Raw genomic sequence first — 19,956 nt, forward strand, 5'->3', positions numbered from 1 at the left:
ATTTTTAGAGACTGACACATTTTCATTCTTTCCTGAATGAAAGGTGCTTTTTCGATTCTTCTGAGGCATCTAGGGGAGGATTCACCGCCTTGTGGCTTGGCATCTAAAGGCTCTTCCTTCACCTCCGGTAAGTTTGAATTCAGGAAGAAAGAAAGCCTCAAAATTACCCATATCCTTGTTGAGGATCTCGGCAATACTGCATTCTCCAGACAAATGTCATTGGTCCCCAGATGCATTTAGGGTACTGCCTCAACAGTAAGAACCGTTTGCCTTTGCGCCCCCTCCTTCCCGCAGATCTCCAACACCTTCAAAGATCTAGATCACAAGAATAACACTCGATAACAGAGGCTACATGATGGAACCACGCATGCGGCAACCACGCATGCCTGAACAACGCGGCATTGTTTCCATGCATGCCTTTACAACGCATGCCTTTACAACGATTTTTCGTTGTAAAGGCATGTGTGGAAACGGCATGCATGGTTGTTGCATGCCACCCCCCACCCTAAAAACAGAAGTACCCCAACCCCCCCACCCTTAAAACATACCCCGATACCTACTCACCCACCCTGAGCCCTAAAATCGACCCCCCAAATATAAAACAACACAACCCCTAAAAACAAAATTACACAGATCCTCCCACCCCTGCCCCTAAAAACAGAAGTACCCCAACCGCCCACCTTTAAAAATTACCCCAATACCCCCACCCACCCCAAGCCCTAAAACCAACCCCCGCCCCCAAAAATAAAACTACCCAACCCCTAAAAACAAAATTACCCCAACACACCCACCCCACCCCTAAAAACCCGCCCTCCACCTGTCCTGAATACAAAATTACCCCCACCCCGCCCCTAAAAACCTGACCCGCCCTAAATACAAAATTACTCTGACCCCCCACCTCTAAAAACCCGCCCCGCCCTAACTACAAAATTACCCCTCCCCAACCCCCAATAACCTGCCCCCCACCCGCCCTAAATACAAAATTACCCCAACCCCCACCCCGTCCCTAAAAACCCGACCCCCCCCACTTGCCCTGAATACAAAATGACCCCAACCCCCACCCCTAAAAACCCAACCCCCCCCGCCCTGAACACAAAATTACCCCAACACCCACCCTACCCCTAACAACCCGACCCCCCCACCTGCCCTGAATACAAAATTACCCCAACACATCACTCCGCCCCTAAAAACCCGCCCCCTTCCCTATATACAAAATTACCCCGACCACCCCACCCCTAATAACCCACCCCACCCCTAATAACCCACCCCACCCGCTCTAAATACAAAATTACCTCAACATTCCACCTCCATCCCTAAAAACCCGACCCCCACCCGCCCTAAATACAAAATTACCCCAACTCTAAAAACCCGCCACCCCCCACCCGCCCTAAAAACATAATTACCGAACCCTAAAAATACAAAATTAGCCGGACCCCCACCCCGCCCCTAAAAACCAGACCCCCCACCCGCCCTAAATACAAAATTACACCAATCGCCACCCCTAAAAACCCAACCCCCACCCCTAAATACAAAATAACCCCGCCCTAAAAACCATAGTACCAACCCCCCCACCCCTTAAAAAAAAAAATCCTAACCACCCCAACCCCTTCATCCCCACACCTAAAAACTGCGCCCAACCCTGCCCCAGCCCCACTTACCTGACCGCATCCTCTCCCGATGGATCTTCCTTTTTCTCTGCCTTAACCACGCATGTGCATTGTTCAGCACATGCATGGTTAAGACAGAGAAAAAGGCCTGCGTTGTTCAGGCAAGCGTTGTTCTGCTTGCATGAACAACGCAGGCGTGGTTCTGGATGCATATCAGATTTTTCCCGATAACAGATCTCTGTGGGCCTGTTAAAATAGATTTGAGGAACAAATATAGTACGTAATGAGAGTGACACTTGCAAAAGCTGCCTACTCGTCCAAACAACTGCATAATAAAAAGGAATGCACTACCAATTCTGTCTGATAAGCCCACAAAGCATCTGCTGAGGGCTACTATCGTACTAGAACGTCAAGGAGTGAGTCAACAACATAGGATACTAGCTATTAAAAGTCATCAAAAACAATTATGAGCGTTGGTTTTATTACTACATAATATGAGGGTTTCAATATGAGGCCCATATTGAAACCAGTGTTAAATCTGGGATTGGGTGAACACAGTGTTTTTACCTGGAGGAATACTCATGGGGAAAAGTGTGCAAAAAACTGAGAAATGTGGTTTGATCATTCGGTAAATATGTATTTGTATATTTTATTTATTTGCATGATTAATAAAAACCATTGCAAAATGAAACAAAAAAAGTTAAGACTAGAGTACAGATATCTCATTGGTTGCTCTAAACACTGAAAGACTAAAAAAACAGAGGTGCTAATATACAAATAAAGGTTTAAAATACCCAATAGTACATTAAAAGGCAGCTGAGCTGTGACACCAGTTAAGTTCAAATGTTGCAATGTTTGTCATCGATAGGGCTAAAGGGCAGTAGGGAAACTGAGCCACCACAGTACCCTGCCAAGACAAAGTTCTGCACTGGAAAAGTGGCTCACTGTTTTATATTGCTAGCTCCGGAGCCTGACCACAAAAGAGTGAGAAGTCGATGGCGAGTTAAAGTGCAGATCAAGTTTGTCCTACACCATGCCAATAAACCAGGGGCGTAGGAGACAGTAAATTTCTGGGGGGGACAGGGACAGCCTTGGGGACTTTCAATCAACCCTATACAAATCGCTCGTTGTTTACGAACTGCAGGCTCCGATAAATATACACAATCATATATACTGGAAGTGAAATAGGGAGAAAGGAAGGCATGTTTTCACAGTCTGAAAGTATCTTTAATTGTTATTTACATTCACAAAGTAATTAGCTCAAATGTGAAAATAACATGTTGATTAACCTTGCATCTTCATGCACCAAGCAAATAAAGGCAGGAGGGTAAAAAGGAAGAACATGCCCTTTGCGCCCCACACCCACCATGCCCTTCGCCTCATGCCAATTGGAACCGCACTGGAGATATCAAAAGCGATTATGTACAAGAGTTGTAAACTGTGCTCGGAAACCATAGTTCTAATAACACTTCTACTCCTGTGTGTGATCTTGGGCAGCTCAGCTCCACATCAGTCATAACTAGAAGCATTTCAACTGAAGAAGCTCTTGCAGTTAAAGGCTATATGAACATGGATTCTCTAATCTCTGTATAAACTGCAGTCACTAATTTCTTTAGAAACGGCTGTTTGTGATGCACCAAGGCACCGAAGAAAAGACATCGGAAAATGACTATGATAGGGTTATTACAGTCGAGTTCTGACATTACAGTGCCTTCTGCCAGAGCTAGCAGCCAAGGTAAAAGGCAGATCAGGTCACAGAGCATAATTAATGCAGCTGTTTAAAGCAAACAATTGAATGTTGCTTTTCTTTCTTCTGCTCTACTTTAATAGCTTGGAATGACAGAAGCTATGCACTAAGGTTTTAAGGAAAGTTGGTAGTGTGACCATGTATTATATTGGGTAAAATACCCCTGGCATACATAAGGATATTGCAAGTCACCTTGAAGATCATACATTATAAACAAGCATTGGCAAAGCCAATAGGTCTCGCCTATGCAAGTTCTATTGCCTTTGCCAATGTGTTTTAGCCATGCTGTACACTAGTGAGACTACTATTCAGCATGGCTCAAATTTAATGGCATAAAGAAGAATGATGTGTCATCGACTGGTGTGGCGTAGTGTCATGTAGTAAGTAGAGTGTCCTAAAATGGAGCAGTAAACTAACTTTAAAGGAACAGGGGTCCCTTGAATAAAATGCAACACCACTCCCATAAACAATGATATTAAAGTAGTATGCAAATGGATTGTTTCATACATTTATTCAATCAAAATATAAAAGATCAAATGTACTGGGAAACCATCAACAGGGGAAATCGAGAAAGACTGGTATTCGGGCATTACACAAGTTATCTGGATGACCCAATGTCACCAATTACAAGAAAAATTAAAAAAGTAACCTATATAGTACAGTGGTTTAGAGGAGGCTGGCCTGGTTTGTATTGGGTACCTATGGTACTTACACCTTATACCAGGCCCAGTTATCCCTTATTAGTGAAATGTAGGCAGTGTCTAGAAGCCAGGCTCTCTAGGGGTAGCTGTAGCCAAGGCTTATCTAGGAGACGTGCAAAGCTCATGCAATACCACTGTAGTCACACAGCACTCACACACATGAAAGAAAATACTCAGTGTTACAAAAATAAAGGTACTTTATTTTAGTGACACAAATGCCAAAAATACCATAGAAACAATACTCCCTTAGGAGGTAAGTAATACACCAATTATATACACTAGTATGCAGCAATAGCAATAAAAACAGTTAGAAAAGTGCAATTAGTGAAAATCACAATGGTTAGAAATGGGCAGAGGGGAAACACAAACCATATACTAAGAAAGTAGAATGCGAATGTCGGTTTTCCACCTAGGCAAGTGTGGTGTGTAGAGGGGCGCTGGGAGTATTCGAAAACACCAAAGGTAAGTAATAGAACCCACCTCAGAGCCCAGGAACGCAGGAGTAAATGACAGTAACTTTCCTAGAACACACAAGAACACGAGAAAGAAGATAATGCAAGAACCAGAAGATACTTCAAGACACAAAGGGTGGATTCCTGGACCTAAAGACCTGTGGAAGAATGGGATTAGGTCCAAGAAGCACAGAAGAGTACAGGGAGGACAGGAGCCCCTGATAACCCGAATCAAGGTGCAAAAGAAGAACCACTGGTGAAGAACAACAGTCAGTACTGCACCCAAGAAGATGGATGCGGGTTCCTGGTTGGTGCAGATGATATCCCACACTGGATGGATGATTGCAGTCTGGTTTGCGTTGCTGGATTCCACCAACAAACCTTGGCACACGCAAAGCTCACGATTAGAAAAATGGCAGTGCCTGGGACCAGGAGGGACCTGGTTGACTCTACCCAGGAGGAGGAGTCAGAGGGGGCTCTCAGCAACTCATAGAGCCCAGAGAAGACCAGCCAATGCACACAGGAGTCCTCCAGAACAGGGACAAAGGAGTTGCAAAAGGAGGCCCATGCAGCACAAAAACAAAGGATCCCACACCGCCAGAGAACCACTCAGGAAGCTGTGCATTGCAGGAAGGAGTGCTGGGGGCCAGAGTTACATTGTGCACAAAGAATTTCATAGAGGGATGCCAACAAGCCTTGGCAACTGAAAAACACATGGTGAACAGGGTTACTGTCTTGCGTGGGAAGGCAAGCTCTTACCTCCACCAAAGTTGAACAGTAGGACGGCCAGACCATCGGGACCACTTCAGTCCACCACCCGTGATGTAGGATCCATGCAACTCAACAGGAGAGGGGACCCAAGCAGATGGTCGTCGTTGCAGAGAGGTGCCTGCTGAAGCAGGGGAGTGACTCCTTCACTCCAAGGGAGATTCGTTCATTCTTCTGGTGCAGGCTGAAGACAGGCTGTCCTGTGAGGATGCACGACCGGGAAACAGTTGCATTTCCTGGTAAGAGCTGAAGATACAATGTTGCAGAAGTTGTCTTTGCTTCGTTGTTGCAGTTTGTGGAGTTCCTGGAGGGTCCAGATGCAGTTTCTTCAGTGAGAAGGTGAAGTAAAGGATGCAGAGGATTTCTGCTGGAGTCTTGCAATCCGAATCTGAAGAACCTCCCAAAGAAGAGACCCTAAATAGCCATGAAAGGGGGATTGGTCAGCTAAACAGGTAAGCACCTATCAGGGGACGGCTCTGACACCACCTGCTGGCACTGGCCACTCAGATGCTCCCAGAGTTCGCTGCCAACTAGGAATTCAAGATGGCAAAACACAGGGACCCTCTGGAGGAGCTCTGAGCACCACACCTGGGGTGGTGATGGACAGGGGAGTGGTCACTCCCCTTTCCTTTGTCCAGTTTCGTGCCAGAGCAGGGACTGGGGGTACCTGAACCGGTGTAGACTGGATTATGCAAGGAGGGCACCAAATGTGCCCTTCAAAGCATTTCCAGTGGCCTGGGGAAGGAAGCTACGCCTCCCAAGCCTGTAACTCCTATTTCCAAAGGGAGAGGGTGTAACACCTCTCTCCCAAAGGAAATCCTTTGTTCTACCTTCCTGGGCTTGAGCTTCTCAAGCAACAGGAGGGCAGAAACCTGTCTGAGAGGTGGCAGCAGCTGGGGCTGTCTGTAAAACCTCAGAAGGATGGAATGGCAGTACTGGGGGTCCTCTAAAGAGCCCCGAGAGTGCATGAAATCACACAACCAATGCTTGCAAAAGCCTTGGATTATGATTCCAACATGTTTGATACTAAACATACCGATGTTCGGAGTTACCATTATGTAGCTGGGAATAGGTAGTGACCTATTTCAAGTACACGTGTAAAATGGCATCCCCACACTCAGGAAGTCTGGGAAAATGGTCCTGGAGGTCGTGGGGGCACCTCTGCTAGTGCAGGGGTGCCCTCACACACAGTTACTCTGCACCCTGCCCTCAGGGCTGGAGGGCCTGCTATAGGGGTGACTTATAAGTGACCTGGTGCAGTGTAACTGGCAGTGAAAGGGTGCATGCACCTTTTCACGCAGGCTGCAATGGCAGTCCTGCAGAAGCCTTTGCATGGGCTCCCTATGGGTGGCAAAAGAAATGCTGCAGCCCATAGGGAGCTCCTGGAACCCCAATGCCCTGGGTACCTAAGTACCATATACTAGGGACTTATAAGGGGGCACCAGTATGCCAATTTTGGGTGAAATACTGGGTTACCAGTATGCAACAACCATAATTTAAAGGAGAGAGCATTACTACTGGGGTCCTGATTAGCAGGATCCCAGTAGACACACTCAAACAAACTGGCAAACAGGCCAAATGTGGGGGTAACCAAGCTAGAAAGAGGCTACTTTCCTACAAGATTAGCATCCACAATAATGATTTAAAAGCTTTTATACACCGACTTTTACATGAATGACTCAAATAGTGAATCAAGAAGTCATTAGCTCATAGTACCTATGCTTATGCCAACTTATGTACAATATCACAAATTCAAGTCAAGGTACTTTGGCCAAAGATATTTCGATCCCCTAGACAAGTATCAGGATCATCCTAAGCCTTCATTAAGCTTGAGTTAAAAGGGTTACAGAGTGCTTGTAACCAAAACGGCGAAGATAAATCGGACTCACTTCTCATATGAGTGAGAAGGCAATCAATGGAGATCTGAATCTCTAATCAAGGGCCAATGCCATAAAGTAGTAGTAGAGTGGAGTAGTGTCACAGTGTAATAGAGTGTCATAGAGTGGAAAGGCATAAGGAAGAGTGAACTGGAGTAGAGTGAAGGTAAGTAATGTGAAGTGGCATAGAGAAAGTTGGGTAGAGTGTTACAGTGAACATTGTACATTGTTGTATAGTGGAGTGGCATAGAGGGTTGTGCAGTGGTGTTGAGTATAGTATCGTAGATTGAAGTGGCATAGAGTGGTGTGGAGTGGCATACAGTGGAGTAAAGTGGAATGGAGTGGCGTAGAGGGAGTTGTGTAGGGAGTTACAGAGTGGAGAAAGTGTTAGTTTAATGGAATAGAGTGTCAGAGTCTAGTATCATGGAGTGTAATGTCAGAGTGAAGTGTCATAGAGTGGAGTTGGGTGGTCTAGAGTGAAGTGGCATAGAGTACAGTGGTGGAAAGTAGATTGCTGTAGAGTGTAGTGGTATAGAGTGCATTGGTTTTGAGTGAAGTGGTGTAGAGTGCATTGGCGAGTACTGCACTGGTTTAGCGTACAGTGCAGTAGCGTAGAGTGGTGAAGAGTAGAGGGGAGCAGAGTGGAGTGGCACAGCATAGATTGCAGTGGTTCAGAGTGCTGTGTCATAGAGTGATGCGTTGCATGGTAGAGTGGAGTGGTGCAAGGTAGAGTAGACTGGTGTAGAGTGCAGTGGTGGAGTGTAGTGATGCAGAGTAGAGTGGCATAGAGTGTAGCGGCATATAGTACATTGGTCTAGAGTGCAGTAGAGTGGCATATAGTTGAGCGGTGCAGAGTAGAGTGCCGTGGTGCAGAGTAGAGAGGAGTATAGTTCAGTGGCAGAGTACAGTGTTGCAGAGTACAGTGTCATAAAGGACAGTGGTGTTGAGTAGAGTGGCATAGAGTGTAGTGGCATATAGTACATTGGTGTAGAGTGCAGTAGAGTGGCATATAGTTGAGCGGTGCAGAGTAGAGAGGAGTATAGTTCAGAGGCAGAGTGCATTGTTGCAGAGTAAAGTGTCATAAAGGGCAGTGCTGTTGAGCAGAGTGGCATAGAATGCATTGGTGTAGAGGGCAGTGATGTAGAGTGATGCAGAGTAGAGAATAGTGGCGTAGAGTACAGTGGTGCAGAGTACAATAGAGTGGCATAGAGTGTAGTGGCATTGAGTGGATTGCTGCAGAGTACAGTATAGTGGTGGAGGGTAGATTGTTGCAGAGTGGGGCATAGTGATGTAGAGTGCAGTAGCATAGAGCGGTGCAGAGCAGATTGGAGTGGCGCAGGGTACATTGGCGTGGTGCAGGATAGATTAGACTGGCATAGCATAGAGTAGAGTTGCGTAGATTGCAGTGGCATAGAGGAGCTGATTTTAAAGAAGAGTGAAGTGTCCTACAGTGGAGTGGTGTAGAGTAGATTAGAGTGCAGTGGTGCAGAAAAGAGTGCAGTGGGACAGAGTACAGTGGCATTGAATGCAGTGGTGCAGAGTAGAGTGGCGTGGAGTTCAGTGGCATAAAGTGCACTGTTGCGGATTAGAGGGTCGCAGAGTACAGTGGTGTATTGTAGAGTGACAGAGTGCAGTGGCATAGAGTGCTGTGGCATTGAAAGCAGTGGAATAGAGTGCTGTGGTGCAGAGTAGATTGGCATAGAGTGCAGTGGGATGGAGTGCATTGGTTTTGAGTAAAGTGGTGAACAGTGCACTGGCAGAGTGCAGGGGCGTAGTGTACAATGGTTAGAGTAGAATAGCATAGATTGCAGTGGCGTGGTGTAGAGTGGAGTGGTACAGCATAGATTGCAGTGGCGTAGAGTTGCACAGAGTGGAGAAAAGTGGTGTAGGGTGCAGTGGCATAGGGTAGATTGTTTCAGAGTAGAGTGAAGAAAAGATAGCGAAAATATAATATACTTCAATATGCTTAAGCATGTAACGATAACAACAACATAAATAATAACGCTAGGCATAACAGCCCAAAATGAAATATGGCTTCTCCCTGTTAGCCACGCTGTAATCAAGCGCTTCATTACCTAGAAAACAAAACATTAAACATAAATGTTAGAAATATATACCCTTCTAATAGCTAAATTGTTGTGTGAAAAGGTAAAATCTGGGCTCAATCTCGACTTCACTGTTTCACCAACTGGAGTGATCTTGGGCAAATACAAAAAGTGTCTTTCACAGAGTCTCCTTTCTAGCCTGCAGGTGTCAGGCTGAGTGGGACTCTGTTCTCTCTTTAGATCTTCCTCATTGTCTTGCAGCTCCTCTTGAAGGCCTCCTGCAGTGTCCTCTTCAAGACGCAGCAGGTGATGCAGACAGTAATCATCCAAAACTCTTTTCTCCTCCTCGTGCCCTTTGTTCTTATGAGCACCCTTAATGCCCACAGCTGTTAACAGGACAAATAAAAGGGCAGAGGGCGCAGGGGGCCTCCTGACTCACCTTCATTCTGTTACCATCAGATCGGAGGATGGTCGGTACAGGGCTATTATAAGTAGCGCTTTTGTGCGCTAATGGCCCTCTGAATAATAGATGTGAGGGGAAATTATTGTGTCCCCTTGTCCCCCCCACCTTCGTCCCCCGTGTCCCCCACCCTCCAAAATCTGGGGGGGATACATCCCCCGCATCCCCCACACTTCCTACGCCCATGCAATAAACCAAAAGGAAGGAGCCGGACATGGTGCGGACGCTATTAGACCGCTACGTTCAAACTTCCTTCTTGATTGAGGCCTGCTTGAGTAGTTGATCAGCTTTTAATATTAAGATTGCAAAGCATGCCATATATTGAGGTGTCAGCACCTTTAGACAGAACAGGATTCCATGGCAGCAGGTCCTACTGGCTTTTAAGATGTTTCTGAGGTAGATTTTACGCCACGGGAGCAGTAAACAGTGAGCGTTAAACATGACAAATCGCGGCATACCTCATTTTGACCTGTACATCTCGGAATTGGGAGGTAAAACCATTGGGCAAATGGAGAAATCATGAGGTAATAATATTTCAGCAACGCGGTTTGGGCTCCCAGTGAGATCGACCAGGTTGGATTGAAGGCCAATATGTTTTGTTACTCACTTACATTATGTATCAAGTTTCCTGCGCATCTGGCGCTCTCTGAGTCCTAGAGTGGTGATGGTTTGGCCCAGGAGGCGGATACAGGGAAAGGAGCGTAGGCTGTGCAATACTTTGCGTCACTGCATGTCTTCATGTTTGTGACCCTAGTTAGGTTGTGAGTGCACAGCACGCTTGGTCTCATGCATCTGTAGTATCTCTTGGTGAATTGTCCATAGTAATCACATGACCTCCCAAACATGAAGGCCTTTCACTCTTGCTACTAAATACTGGTTGTAGACTGTTGCCATGGGAATCTCCAAGGGATCTGAGTAAGCGTTAGAGGTCCTACAGACTAACTATAATACTTATCTAAACCGAGCTGGTGTGGTGCAAGTTGCACTCTGATTTGGAGGGTGGGACCCACTACTCATTATAGTCACGAAATGGTAACTAGTCCAGAGTGCTGATCACCTAATATACGCTGTTGCCTTGGGACTGGTTTACTCCTAGGTTTGAGGAACTAAATGTTTTTCTTTGCTGATTACACTTTCTCAAAATCCAATTGTTGCACATTATTATAGATGACCAATAATGAACAGACGAGTTTCTGCATTTGAACGGTTGTTTCTGTTCCTTTTATTTCTATTCCTGCTTGTTCCTTTATAAGGCTAGCGGCCAAACAGTGGGCATACATTTTGCCCTGTCTTACCAAGCAAGACTGGGGCTTTTTGACAGCTCTAATCCACGAGGGGAGTCCCCACCTCATGTGATCAATGTTCGTAACCCCTCAAAGGGTTTCACTATGAGTTGTAAACCCTCTAAGTCTTGGCGACAAAAACTCTTTGTATAATTAGTTCCTTCGAAGGTAATCCGCGAATGTAGTGTGTGTTTGTCGGGCTCCATAACAGTCTCTGCGGTCTCAAGTCAAAGCACTGTGGTCCTTGTCCTGTAGAACTAAAGACTTTGTCAGTCCTATTGACCCTCTGTTCCCTATGGTTTCTAAATTGGGCCATTAACCTTGGAGTTCAGGAGTATAGCTAATCAGTACAATATATTTCCTGTAAGAATGGTTTGGTAGGATCTTTGTCTATTAGATTAACAGGCGTGGTAGAGAACAAAACTGTGACAAAAAGTTTACGAGTATTTTGTAGAGACCTTGCATCCTATAATGCTTATCTAAACCGATTGTGGTGTGGGCGATTTGCACTCTGATGTGGATGGTGGCGTGCACTACTCCTCGTAGTCACAAAATGGTAAAGGATGAAGATGACCCACCAGATGCTGTTGCCCTAGAATTGGTTTACTCATAACACTGAGATGCTAAAGGCTTTTCTTTGTTAATTACACTTCCTCAAAATATCATTGTTACACATTATTATACGAGATGAATAATAAAAAGATGAGTTTCTCAATTTGAAAGGGAGAGGCCCACGGTAAAACCTTGAAGGTGTAGGAACTCAGAGTGATACCCTTTGAGGAATCTTCATGAGATGGTTGCTTGGGTGACTTACTGACAACCCAAACAAGTATGTAAGGGGATACATGCTGTGCCACATTTTTGAAATTGGCATATTTTGTGTGTATAAATGGGCCAATGGCCTGGTTATAGGCATTGAGCTGGTCAGTAAAGTAAACTTTTCCCCTCTTCTTTTTTTCTGCTCACCCACTATGGTGGGTTGTCATTTTTCCAGGGCAGGTATTAGGAATTAGGTCTCCTGTGTACTGCCCATGAGGTTATCTTATTGTTAGTCTAAAGTTGTGCAGTAGTGCTTTGTGGCATGAGCTGCATGGTCGGTGTGGGAAAGTCACTCTGTTTGGCATGATTACCCCCACTTTTTGCCTGCTATCAGTATGCTTTGACTGTTTTCATGAGGGTCCTGCTAACCAGGACCCCAGTGATTGTGCTCTCTCCCTCTAAATTCGGTTGCCTAGGACTTTGCACACCCCACCCTTGGCATAATGGTGTCCCCTTTTAAGTCCACAGTATGGTACTTAGGTACCCAGGCACTGGGGCACCAGGGGGAGCCCCATGGGGTGTAGCATGTATCGTGCCACCCATGGGAGCCCTTGCAAAATGTGTCTGCAGGCCTGCCGTAGCAGCCTGCGTGAAAAGGTGCATGCACTCTTTCACAACAGGTCACTGCACCAGGTTACTGTAACTCACGCCTATGGTAGGCCCTCCTAGCCCAGAGGGCGGGTTCCAGGTCCCTGTGTGTGATGGAACCCCTGCATGAGTAAAATTGCCTCTATAAACTCTAGCTCCATTGCACAGGACTTCATAAGCGCAGGGAAGCCATTTTACCCATGTGCTGGACATAGGTACCTGTGTCCAGCTACATAATGGTAACTCTGAACCTGGGCGTGTTTGGTATCAAACCTGTTGGAATTATACCCCAATACTGTTGCCAGTATTGGTTGAATGATTCCATCCACTCTGGGGACTCTTTAGAGGACCACCAGCATTGCTCCTACAAGTCTTCTGGGGTTTTCCAGGCTGCCCCTGCTGCTACCACCCCGCAGGCAGGTTTCTGCCCTCCTACTGCTTAACCAGCTCAGGCAGAGGAAGGAAGAACAAAGGATACCCTGTGAGAGAGGGAGGTGATAGGTGTTACAAGGCTTGGGATAGCCTTCCCAAGCCACCGGTTTGCTTTGAAGGGCACATTTAGAGCCCTCCATGCATAAACAGGTTTGCACCAGCCCAGTGACCCCCGGTCCCTGCTCTGGCAAAAAACTGGACCAAGGAAAGGGGAGTGACCACTCCCCTGTCCATCACCACCCCAGGTGTGGTGCTCAGAGCTCCTCCAGGTGGCTGATAGATTCTGCCATCTTGAAACCAAGATGTGTAGAGGCCCGGGGCAGCATCTGAACGGCCAGGTCAAGTAGGTGACATCACAGCCCCCTCCTGATAGGTGGTCACCCTGCTATGTGACCAAACCCCCTTCCTGTGCTATTTAGGGTCTCCCCCTTGAGTGGGTCCTCAGATTTGACATTCAAAATTCCAACAGGACTCCTCTGCATCGTTTACTTCACCTTCTGGCCACTGGAACCGACAATCTGCAACTTCAGCGACAACTTTGCTTTGCAACATTGTTTCCCTGGCTCCTTCCAGCAACTGCAACATTTCCCTGGCTGTGCATCCTCTGAAGTTGGAAAGAGTTCAGCCTGCACCCAGAAGCAAGAAGGAATCTCCCTTGGAGTGAAGGAGTCACTCCCATGCATCTGCAGGCACCAACTGCAACGACGACCGGCTGGGTGGATCCACTCTCCTTCGGAACTCCATGGATCCTGCATCACAGGTGGTGGTGTGGAGTGGTCCCCTTGGTCCTCTCTGCCCGCTGTGCAACTTGGGAGACGGTGAGCACCTGGCTCTCCTTGCAGGACTGTACCCCTGTGCAACGCGACTCTTGCAGCTACCAAGGCTTGTAAAACACCTGTTGCAAGGAATTTTCAGGCTCTATGTATCCCCGGCCCCCAGCACTTCTTCCTGCCAAGCACAGTCTCCTCTCTGCTGCTCTAGCGACGTAGGACTCCTCTTCATGCATGCTGACTGAGCCTCACTGCGACTTACTCTGCCTGCTGCCAGTGGGTTGCCCATGGGGCTGCAACTGCTTCTGTGAGCCCTCTCGACTGCTGAGGGGCACCTCAAACTTCCCTCCTTGGGTCGAGTACCCTGGGCCATGCTGATCCTCTTCAGCCTTGCTCTTCATTTGCACCTTTTGAATTTGCCAAGGCTTGTTGGTGGTCCTCCTTTACCCCAGACCATCTGCGACCTGACAACCGAGATGGGACACCATCTGCACTGCATCAGGGACTCCTCTTCGGGCTCCTGCTCTGCACAGCAGGTCTTCTTCTTCCCCCGTCGACCTGGCCCTGCATACACAAAAGGGTGGGTAGTGGCTCCTGCCATGACCGGATACTCCATCATGAACTGGACTTGGTCCCCTTCCTTTGCAGGTCCTCTTCTACCGGAATCCACCTTTGGGTTCTTCCTGTCTGGTCCTGATCTCTTATTATCCTCCTGTTAGCTCTTGGGACAACTAGGTACTTATCTCTGCTCTCCTGGTCACTGGGTGCCACTCTGGTGCTCACCTCATGGGGATCCTAGTTCCTCTAACTCCCCTCTGATTCCACATACTTCGGTGGGGGACTATATCTCACATTCCACTTTCTTAGTATATGGATTGGCCCTCCGTAGGGCCCTTTCTTTTCTTACTATGTATTGCCAATGCTTATTGCTTTTTGTGCTCGTTGCTGATTGCTATTGTATATATAATTAGCATGTACCTACCTCCAGTCGGGGGGCTGCCTGTAAGTATTCTAGTGTTGTGTTACTATAATAAAGTATCTTTATTTTTGTAACACTGTGGTTCTTTCATGTGTGATAAGTTATTATGTGACTATAGTGGTATTGCATAAGCTTTGCATGTCTCTTAGATAAGTCTTGGATGATCATCCACAGCTACCTCTAGAGAGCCCCCGCTTCCTAGACACTGCCAACACCTCACTAATGGGGGATACCTGGACATGGTATAAAGTGATACCACCATAGGTGCTCATCACACACCAGGCCAGCTTCCTAAAGACAGGTCTTGTTCAGCAGTGTACCGTGATATAGATTTCAGGGTGTGTCACGTGGCTGAGTAAGATGATATTCTGTGAGGTGTTAAGGGTTATGTGGTAGGATACTTTTAGTGTAATATTATGAGACTGTATTAGATGGTATATTCATGTGTTATGAAACTGAGTGTGATACGGTCTTTGGTGTGTTGATTCTGCATCAGGAATGTGAGGTGTTGTATTGCGAGGTGCAGTCTGATGCCCAGTTAGATGTTTTGAAGTGGTTGGCTGTTGTGCTGGAATGTTATGTGGTGGTGCTCAGTGGTTTAATGTGATGCAATGAGGTGTGGCTAGGAAGCATAGTGGACAGTGGGTCTGAATGCCAGTTGTGTTATAAATAGCTGTGGTGTACTGTGCAATGATGTGTTGCATTGGGTCATCAGTGGTGATGTACTGTTATGTAATATGGTTTATGTAAGATCATTTAGTATGCTGCTCGTGTGCTTTGCCTTTGAATAACTACAGGACTGGATGTGTGCAGCAGTGCTGTTATGTATGGTATTGTGCATTGCTTCAGTGAGGGTTCATCCTCTGTGAATACGGGATGAGGTGGTGCTTTGAGAACATCGTGCTGCATGACGTATGTAATGTGTAGGGCGATGATGAAACATATTTGAGGGTTGTAGGTAATAATTGCATGGCAAAGTACTTTGTAGTCATTACATAGTGTGGTGGGAAAGATTGAGCCCTGCTAGGATGACAAATATCCATAAAGCACACTTTGCACAGTTGCATGAAGTGCTTCTAGGCGCTGGATTAATTATCAGTGGTAATGTACAATGAGGGAAGCATTAGAGAATAGTGTGGGTTTAGATAGCTTATTTGAACCTAATTTGTGGATGGCTCGAGACGTAGAGCCACAAGAACGGAGGTTCTAGAGACTTACCGCCTCACAGACCCCCTACAGGGAAAGATTTTCTTCAGTCCATGGAGGTGAGATGAGGTGAAAGGCGCCAGGTGTGGCAGGCCAGAGTCTGTAGACATTTGGGTTTTGTCAGAGACAGGCCTAATATCAGAGAGCTAGTCCTCAAGATGATTGGGTCTGTGGGTGCTTCTTACAACCAACTAATATAACACACAGACGCTTGAGGAGGCAAGCTTGACCCTTATGGATATAGTTATATATCTTGCATATAACAGACCAGTAATGGAGAGTCTGAAACTTTCCGGCTCTGGGATACTTCAATGGGAAGCCAAGCAAGAACCGTAATGTTGAGATGGCGACTCTTTGAGAGGTTAAAATAACTTGACTTTTTCAGTTAAATGAAAAGACGAGAAGAGATGTGGGAGGCAGGAAGCACAGGAGCCCAGACAAAACGGCGGCTGGGTTTTCATCCTATGAGGTTAAGACTCCAACATGCCCAAGAAGTGGCCATTCTCAACCCAAGCCTCACATAACACTATGCAAAGGGCCTTTCCATTGAAAAAAGTGGTTGGAAAGTAGTCACTTGCATGCCCCAAATCAGACTATCAACTAATAAAAAAAGAAATATTTAACACTTTCTATAGTTGTCTTGCTTCTTTCCGCTCAGTGTCTCACATAAGTCTATTGGAGTGACCATCCATTCGATCAAAGCCTGGGACAAAGGACACTGGGGCAGAGGAACTAACACCACAACACTACAATCAGTGAAAAATAGGGAAAAGTGGGGGAGGAAGGGTCTAAACTGGGAAGTGGGACAACCCATCACTCAAGTAAGATCACGGTCATCGTAGGGAAAGGGAACTGAGTAGGTAGAGATGTACCACTAGTACCATTTAATCAGTCAACAGTGGGACAAAGTGATAGACTGAGGAGGATGTTAAATAGGAACAGTCAATCAATTGCAGGATGCGTAACTATTGTTGTGATGACCAGTCAAGCACAAAAGGGGCACGGATGTTGAGAAACATGGGGTGGGATGGATTTTTAAACCAGGACTGTTATGATGGACTCTTACAAAGGGGTCCATCCTAATTAACTACTTGAATGGAGTAGATAGCCAAGTGTATCTCTGATGACGCAGTAGACCCCCATATAGTCCATCCAACAGACTACTCTAATACAACCAATATATGACCATCAATAGCAAGAATTGTATTGGGAAAATACTAAATGTACAACTTCTGCGTCAACCAGCATATAGGTCTTTTGACCACCACTCAACAAATCTCAGGACTGAAAGTGCCTTCAAGTGGGAGAAATGCAAGACTCTAAACACTACACATAACCCCCAAAGAAATTATAAACAAAACAAACATCATCCGGTCTTTTAGCTACATGACATAGCCGTGTACTGGGTCTCACTCTACGGAGTGAGTGCATAGAGGGTGAATGTGAGCATCTGTGCATATTACAATTGGACCCATAAGGTGAAAGTGCTGTACATGTCTCCTGTGGGTGGGATAACTGACAAGTATGTCCTAGCAATGGAAGGGATGTCAGATGATGTGCAAGGCAGGGTCTGGCTCCCAATATACTTGGTGTGAATGAGTGATTGACGTGATAAGCTGAAGGGCTTGTCCGAAGACTGTTTAACCAGAATATTCTGAGGGAATAAGTTGATTGGAATGCTGTTAAATAGTTTCTGAGAGTAGAGGGTACCTGTAGTAAAGTGGGTGCTCCTTAATCTATGACGCACACTGATAAAGACAGGCTTGGTGCTGGGAGATGGTACATTACTTGTCAAGGATCCCAAAATTAGGACGCATGAGTATTTGACCTAGCCAGAGGCTCGGTGGGTTTGATCTCCAAACTACTCTGGTGAACAGAAGGGGCCTGGACCTAACAGGTGATATGATGGAGAGGAACCAAGAATAACAATAAGGGGTTGTGCATGCTAGCCATCAGTACCACTACTAACCCTATGAGCAGGTGGGACAACAATCTCTACTATTTGTCCTGCGTCTGAGTTGGCCAAGTCTGTTCAGTCTGCCAAGGAGCAACATGAATGGCCTTGGGCTAGGCTTCCCTGTAGACCAAATCCTTCAACAAGGGAAAGAACCAAGAGTTCACTCACTTGCGTCCAAAGGTCTACCATGCCTCTCCCATGGAACTGACCAATTTGTGTAAGTACAACATGTACAAACAAAAGTAATGAAGCTGTGGCTAGACTGGGAAGCCCAGAGAGAGAGACAGGAGACTGGTAATATCCTGGTCCTATGACTCTATATCTTTTGTGTGTCAGAGCCACTATGGTTTGATAAATGCATGAGTTTCCCTCCATAAACGACTTGGCCAGAGTTCTTCTTTCTGTGGCATTTGGGAGCAATACATTTTACGCAGTTCCTAAGTGGAAGAACTTTGTTAGGTTTAGTGGGTGAAGGGGCAGTACCTGCACCGTCCCACGTGTCCGCAGAACTACAACCGTCCGCAGAACTACAACCGGCGGTAGATCATTCTCGTACCTCGCCGCCAAAACGTGGAACACTCTTCCCACCCACCTGTGCCAGACCAAAGACCTCCTTACCTTCAGGAAACTTCTCAAGACCTGCTGTTCGAGCAGTAACAGCGCCTCCCTCCCCTTTTATCCCCACTCCTCAGCACCTTGGTACCCTCACAGGTGAGTAGTGCGCTTTACAAATTCTTGATTGATTGACAATGCTATTCTCTGCTCATACCCATGACCCAAGTTCAGACACTGCATTACTCCAGATAGAGGTTACCATAAAGTGAGAAGAAATTACACCCTGCACTGTGGCCCTCATTCATTTATGGGGTGTTGGTGGGCTGTGGGGTACCATGGGCCACCAGGGCAACGGGAGGGTGGGTTCTAAAACTGGATCAGTCCAAACAAGATCTGGGGCGTGAGTTAGTCTTAACCAATTACAGAACAGTCAACAGCAGGTTCATGGCAAAGGCTGCTGGGTAAACAAGTCTGTCAAGTGAACCACAGAGGAGAGTGGGTATGACGTTTGTCAACTGAACAGCAAACAAACCGTGAATGGCACATAAGATCAATTAAACACAAATATTTAGGAATGACTGAGACACTGAGAATGTAACACTGGGCCAGATGACCTGCATTTGGTACTAACCAAATGCACAGCTAAAAACACAACCTGCTCCTTCCTCTAAAAGGTCTTTTATCACACACTCCCCCTTGCAAACCTTACACAAGGTCCCCATTCGGCCACTTGGTATACGGCCCCTGGTCCTGAAAAGGGTAAGAACTCTCGTCAGCGATTCATTCCCACCCGGACACATTCTGGAGGTGACCCCTGTCACCAAGATACGGCCAGGCCCCTGGGCAGCGAGAAGGCGTGAGAGAGACACTGAGGCTGACAGACTGCCTCGAGAGGGCGGACCCCACCTCTTTCATGTCACAACACAGAGTCGGTACACGAACCTCCCTCCCCTCTGACCACACGTGTGCAGCTCATAAAAACACACAAAATCGACACTTACTTCGAGTTCCTCTGAGCGCATCCCCTCCTAATTCCAGGGAGGGGCGACTGTCTCACAGTACGTTCAAATGGAAATCAAAAACATATTTAAAACCAGGGCTGGGCATTACGGCTGCCTCGAGAAAACAGGTTTCTCGTCTCTTCTTCCGCTAGATGTCTTCCCTCTCGCCTTTTGCTTGCTGATTTTATTTTTTTCCCTTCTCTCCTCTCACCAGCTGCCTGTCCCTGACCCCACCCAGCAGCTCCACCCCATTTACTGCTACAAGCCCTGTCAGTCAAAGCAGCCCTTTTAAAGCTGCACAGCCTGCAATGCACAACTTTGCCCGCTCCCCTTGGCATCGTTGACAACTTGTTTATTTTGTGTTTCTTTGTTGTGCGTCCGTGCACGCGCCTTTGTGATTTAATGCCCCGCGAGCCGCTGTTTTCCGGCGAAGAAGGGCGGCGCGCGCTCTCTTCGCAGCGCCTTGTTTTTGTCCCCCGGTTGCAACGGATTTGCTGTGCTTCAGGGAGGGGTGGAGTGGAGGTGGGCACAGAGCTACCCCGCCCTTCGGCTGCACCCACGCCTGCTGCTCTGCCAGCCAGTGCATGCAACCCTTTCACTGCAAGGGGGTTCTCTGCGTTACTCTTGCAGGGTTTCACTCCGTTCTCTCATTTGTTTACGCATTTGCCCCATTTACAGCTTTTAAGCTTTTCAGGTTCAAGGCGACCTC

At 46.8% G+C, this 19,956-nt stretch overlaps 1 protein-coding gene across 2 annotated transcripts in view; it reads right to left on the minus strand.

Annotated features, from left to right (window-relative positions):
- Positions 1-19,474, minus strand: part of LOC138262118 (Krueppel-like factor 8) — a 693,482-nt gene extending 674,008 nt beyond the window's left edge. Inside the window, exon 1 of one of the 2 annotated variants that reach the window (XM_069211887.1) lies at positions 19,248-19,474. The gene's annotated coding sequence lies outside the window, so the exon portion shown is untranslated. The remainder of the gene's footprint in view (positions 1-19,247) is intronic. The other variant, XM_069211888.1, reaches the window with a different exon arrangement.
- Between the last annotated feature and the right edge of the window lie 482 nt (positions 19,475-19,956).

The sequence above is a fragment of the Pleurodeles waltl genome, chromosome 10 (genome assembly GCF_031143425.1).
Source record: "Pleurodeles waltl isolate 20211129_DDA chromosome 10, aPleWal1.hap1.20221129, whole genome shotgun sequence".
Classification (NCBI taxonomy): Eukaryota; Metazoa; Chordata; class Amphibia; order Caudata; family Salamandridae; genus Pleurodeles; species Pleurodeles waltl.